Here is a 6,700-nt window from a genome sequence, read left to right as displayed (position 1 = left end):
CTACTCACATCTTCATCATTACTGCTACATGCCTTTTCATCACTGTCACTTCCAGATGTAAAGTCATTCCAATCACAATTCAAACCTGATTCACTGTCATCTTTTGCTACTAAATCTAAAAAGTCACTGTCAGCTCTGAATCTCTTAGTAATTTCGGTACTAGTACTTGCTTTATTAGAATAATCTCGGGAGGTTCTTTTAGACTTCGCCATAACGGTAAACTAAAGTCAAACTCTCAAAAAATTTGGTAAATAAAAGCTAAAACCAAAGCAAGAGAAAGAAAAGTTGATAAATTATTTAGAACAATTTTCTAATTTTTTTCGAAAGTTTATTTATTCATCACTGCTAAAAACGGTTTTTTTTTCAACCTTAAAGTCAATTTTTAAGGCTAACCGAAACTGCTATATCGTAGCTTGCTATTGGTAAAAAACGTAAACAAAAAACGGCATTTAGCTAACCAGAAACTGCAATAATAAAATATGTTACCGAAACGACAAAAACGTCGCACTGCCCATTAGCAGCCGTATCGCAAAGCGATAAAAACGTCACTCTGCCCGGGAAAGGGTTAATTAATGTTACTTTTTTTGAAAAATGCACTAGCTAAATAATCCTCGATTTGAAACTATACTTTGGTAAAACCCACTTTGTGTGTGTACGCACAAACGCACAAAGTGCATACTATAGGGTGCATTCTACAAAATGCATACTGTAGTGCATACTTACCATTAAATGTGTGCGTGTACACACACACTCATCACACACGCTCAGACACACACACACACTTGCACACACAGAAACAATTACACACATTCACGCTCTCAATTGGACGAGCGTGTGAACACTCAAACAGATGTATGTGCATGTCTTCACGCGCACCCTACACGTTCCCATGTATTTGGGAGCTGTGCATGCAAATGTGCACTGACAAGCGCATGCCCATGCCTGCACGCGCATGCATACACATACCCACGCGAATCACCTCACACTCACACACCAAAACACACTCACGCTCAGTAACACAACCTGCAGTACTAACTTAATATAACAGAAATGTGTAGTTATCCTAACATGAACACACTTTGTGGGCCAAAACTTTTGGTTCTCTCTGATCACCTGAACAAATCCTTCAGCTGTTAAAAAGCAGCTATTATTGTGGCGTATTAATACTATTAATAATGATGAGAATTCTGATCAGGTATCATAGCTGAGTTACTACCACAAAGTAGGAGCTGAAAAAGTAATTGCAGCCTGAGCGCGATTCCACTCCAACAAGTTTTGTGTAAAGGAGCACATTGTTAGTTTTAAATAAAACAACAAAGTGCATCTACGGATTACCAAAACAGTAGAGTGCAAATTTGTCGATAAAGGTAAACTTCAAACCCATTCAAAGCAAGGAAACTTAATGGATATCTTGTTGTTGTGACTGTTGGAAAGCTGCAGCGGCGACATATATAGCTATTCACTCATGCAGTTAGAAGCTGTGGCAGCTTTAAAATAAATACAATATCTTCAACTTTTTTGTAGTATAAACTTATCTACTTTTATTTGTAAAACGCTTGCATAAATAGCTCAACAACTGTTTGTTTTGAAATCCAAATAATTTATAATTCTAGGATTAAAATCTGGCTGTGTATATACATGATTTCAAATTCAAGTGAAAAGTAGTTTCAAATTTTCAAGTTTTAATTGGAAGCATAGAAGCAAAGTTTTAAAACAAAATAACTACAAGGAATTAGGAATGTGGGTATATTAATACAGTTTATTTTCATAGTAGAGAGACAAAAATAGGAAAAGAGAAAAACAATGTTGAGCCTATGGGGGTAAAATGAATGACATGTACAGTAAGACTTTGTAAGAATATTTGGTCTAAAATATACCAGTTTTACAGAATATAACATCAAAAATAATTTATTATTAGTCAGATAAAACTACAAGCAATTATGGAAGTTTAGAAGTTTTATCTATAACACCTCCTTCATGCTAGCATTTTAAATGTAACACAGCAACACGTTTAATATGCTGAAAACTATTTAGATCCTAACCAGAGTGCACCAAGTTCAAGACCAGTTTAATCACTATCAACAATATATATTCAAAGTGATGATATCAAACGTGATTACACGATGACCAGAGTTTTACCAGTATACAAGTTTGTGGAATTGTCGAGAAGATAATCTTAACTTTAGTAAGAGTCATGTTCATTTGCCTGAAGCAATGGGTGAAAGTTGTAACAAATATTGCAATGTACTGGATTTGAACTTTCAACACTCAGCTCGCTAGACTGATATCTTCGCACCTCCACCGATTGATAGTCATATAGCATATTAGTATATAGTCATATACCATAAAGTCATATATAATATTTAGCCTAAAATATAACAGTTTCAACATGAAACCAAATTAATATATAGTCACTGATAGTCATATAGCAGATTAAAATAATTGTTTGTATTATTATTATTACATTTAATAGTATCTCACACCAGGATACTATTATAACAACAGCTATACAGTAAGTTCAACTGTACACGCATAGTTGTAATGTTATCACTAGAGTAAATCCTATCAACATGAATAAAACCGTCAACTAACAATGTAGAGGTTGACATATAATAAGTAGGTAAGCATTTTGAGTCACACAAGAATTATCGATGGTGCTATTAAGGGTAACCAACAATTATCGTATCTGTGTCATATGTCTTTAGCAAATAACCACAATAAATTATATACTAGGTATAATAACTTTGGCAGTGGTGATCCTTAATGAGAAAATGTGATAAGGAAAAAATAGCTAACAGACTAAATAATAATTACATGATCCAAGAACAGGAATAGTTATATATATAGTTATTCCACTGGTGATCTCTCACACCCGGATACTAGTATAATAACAATTATACAGTAAGTTAAACTACAACATGTATTCATTATCACATCATTAGATTATGTACAATTAACATGGCTAATAGAGTTGACTGACAAAGTGAAGGCTGACATATGATAAGTAGGTCAGCATTTTGAGTCATACAATAACCATTGGTGGTGTTAGGAAGGGTACCCAACCACAAGTTTTTGTACCATATATCATAATCAATATATTCTATACTAAGATTGAGACCATTTGCAGTGGTGATCCCTAATAGGGAAAGGTGAAAAGAGCTAACTAACTAAAGATCAACTGCTTACAGTCTGTGTTCATGCTCTCACACTAGACATGTTTACTTATATATACATATGATGTTTATTACATCTCATACTTTAGACAGAATAGAGAAGCACTTTCCTACTTGCACTACTCTAGTACTAAATCAAAAGTAGCAGATTCTCCAGCCAAATAAACCACAATGTGCAAATCCTCCCTGTGGATTAGTTTTGGTGACAACTCCGGTACAATTCTGCAACCGGGATAAATTGCATTACATTGAATAACTGACATACTTTAACATAAGTTTTAATTATATTTCAACTATGGATGACTTGCAACATAACAAAAATTATAGCACTGACGCCTTGCACTGAGCTCAATATTTTTGTAGTGCCTAAAATACCGAGTACCTTGCAACAAGACTATGGCTATCTACTTACTTTCTCTCTGGTGTAAGCAAGAAGAGGCGACTTTTATTTTTTTAAAGTAAAAGAAATTGACAGGATATCGTCCTTATGTTTTTCTCAGCGTATGCAAATCTTTATTTTTTAACTGGAACCTCAGCAACAGCAGAGTAAACAGGAAACTTATTTTGTTAGCTCATGAACTGTTTGAACCTTGACCTACTTAAATAAACTTTCAGTATAATCTTATTCAAAGAGCTGACGGAACATCTTGTAAGTAGCCGTTTTATAAAGAACACAACTCATAATATTTACTGTTTCTATTTTACGTGTATATCTCTCATATTTATATTCACAAGAGTTAAATTGATAGAAACAATTACACTAACATTGTATCTACGCCTTGTTACAATCATGAGCAAAATATATACAATTTTATTAAAATTTCTAACATAATATGTTATGCAAAAAATAGAACAATTCATTATATTCACACATTGTAAAGTTGTACTTAGTAGAAATTGCCTCCTATTGAACCCATGAAATGACAACTTTTGCAAAAACCCCTTTCATTTTACTTATAAAGCTCGTTGTTTAAAACAAGAAAAATATATGCTTGCATTTATAATTTAATTGTTCTATCAGAAGGTACAGGTATTGTTTTATCATTTGCAATAGTTTTTGATATTTGAACTGATCTGACTGCAAGTATGTTTCAAGATTAAAATTGACCAAACCTGCTTGCGGCTAAAATGCTCCGTAATTAGCGAGTAGCAAATTTTAAAGGTAAAAAGTGGTGTATGTGGAACAGCCTGGGAATTATAAATATACTGTCTACTCTTTAGCCAATCATCAGCAAAAGTTTTTATTTCAGTCGTAATAAATGTTTTCACTGACAAACTAGTTGTCATCTGACCCGGATGCGACATTATTCTTTAATCTGACTGTTCGTCCTTAAAACAAGCATCTGGTTGTTAGCAACACAAAATATATTACTATTGTTATTTATTATGCAATTAAACTTGCTTTAAATATATAATGAGATAATAGAGAGAAAATAAAACCAACTGTGCCATTATGACTTCTGTATTTTACACGGTAATTCAATTACTATCAATAGCCTGGAATCCTATGGCTTTTACGTACATGTAACTGCTCTATAAGTATTCTCTTTGCAACTTGTCTTATGTTAAGTATAATTTATTAGGTCAGCAGGAGTATTATGTTAATTATACACTTACATTCAAATAAATATATTAGTTAGTGTTTTGCTGATTCTACATTTATATTCATGAAATAAATGTGAATAATTGTTTAAAATAACAAATAGGTAAAACGTAATATAACAGTAGCTTACTTAAATGTTAATTGTTTGTCTTAAAAACTCAACAAAGTACTTAAAGTTGTTCTTCAAAGAATGATTAGGCTGTCTGTTTATCGAATGTATAAGCAGACATTATGATGATATAAATTTTAATGACCTTTGAATTGACCTTTAAAAGCCTGGTCAGCTTTAAAACACCTTATTACAAAAAAAATTCTAAGACAAATAAATAGAATAGAAAATAAAAATAAAATATAAATTATACAATTTTTTTTACAAAGTTATAAAAAGAAAATTGTAAATGGAAAACAACAATTGTGAAAGTCAAAAATTGTCTTATCCTGCAAGTTTGCTCAGTGTGATCGACGGTTCCTGAGACCTCACACAACATTAATAGATTTAGTATGTGACCAGCATAGAAGGTTCTGCACATTAAATTTTTAAAAGTTTTCTAAAAGGTGTCTGTGTATTTCCTGCTATCTCTAGCAGCCAAAAGCACCTGCCTGACATGTCAATCAACCAGCTTACTTATTTCATGATTGGCTTATTAAAGAAATGACTTCATCATTTCCTTGGGCTTTGCTCATTTTAAATAAAGCAGATGAGGCGGATAATTAAAAGAATTAAGCATATTTTTCTTTTTCTAGCTACTTTTCTATGTTTTCTATCTATACAAAATCACTTGGTTCAAAGGAGTTTACTAAATTCAACAACATTGTAATTAGTAGATGGTGTTGATTAAATTCTATTAATACTATGCTCCAAAAGAGGGAGTGCCGCAAGCATTAACCTTAGAATTGTTACGCGTGTCAAAAAACATTGGCTAAAGTTTAACTAGTTAGCTCAACTATAGTTTAACTAATTTGCTCCAAATAGCATGTCAGTTAGTCTCAAACTTGCCTCATTGCAAGTTTTTATTAGTTTCAAAACAGATTTATATCTCGTGCACAGGCATTATAACATCCCTAAATTATCAACAGGAGTGACTGTTTGTAATACTTCAGAATAATTTTAATTTGAAAATAACCGAATGAATGTAGAGATCTCATTTGTAAGTTACTAAAAATAATCAATATAGTATTCACTTTGTAGTGGTAAGACAACTCCCAGGTGATTTTACAATCATTTCAAAGATGTACTTGCACTAAATTTTTGTTGATTCCATCAGAAAAAAAAAGGGATTGTTCTATCATTTGCAATGGTTTTTGATGTTGGAGGTGATCTGACTGCTAAGATGTTTCAAGAATAAAATAAAAAAAACTTTATGTCGGTTAAAACTATTAAAAGAAAAGAAAATGCCAAGACTTGCCTGAAATATCATACATTGCTATGAGGCTGTTTGTATCCCGCTCATATTCACATTGACTATTGCTATCAACTTTTTTTAATCAATTTACCCACCGGATCCACTCTGAAAATAAAGAGTTAAATAACATTAACCCTTTGTCTGACAAAGGGGTAATACGGTTTTCATTAAAACATCCATCACAGCCACTCACATAGTTTCAGCTAATATATTACAAGCAATAACTTTATTGCAGTAAACTCAAACTCTGTATGTATCTAGATATTTCTCCCCATCTTTAATCATAGGATAAGTAGCTCTCATTATGTTGTGTACTCAGGCTACGTCTAGTAGCCACCACTCTGCTATTGTAAGACTTTCTGGGTATGTCCCAATACAATTGATCTGTATATGCTTGATTCCTTTTGTGTCTGCCTACCATGCTGTGTATCTCTTGTTCCTGCTGCCTTTCCTGCTGCCTGTAACTAACAAAACCGTAAACTTTCGTTATCTTTAGATAACTTATTTGAATGTCACTTGAA

This window comes from Watersipora subatra, chromosome 8, assembly GCF_963576615.1.
Source record: "Watersipora subatra chromosome 8, tzWatSuba1.1, whole genome shotgun sequence".
In the NCBI taxonomy this organism is placed as follows: Eukaryota; Metazoa; Bryozoa; class Gymnolaemata; order Cheilostomatida; family Watersiporidae; genus Watersipora; species Watersipora subatra.
This window is presented reverse-complemented; position numbering follows the sequence as displayed.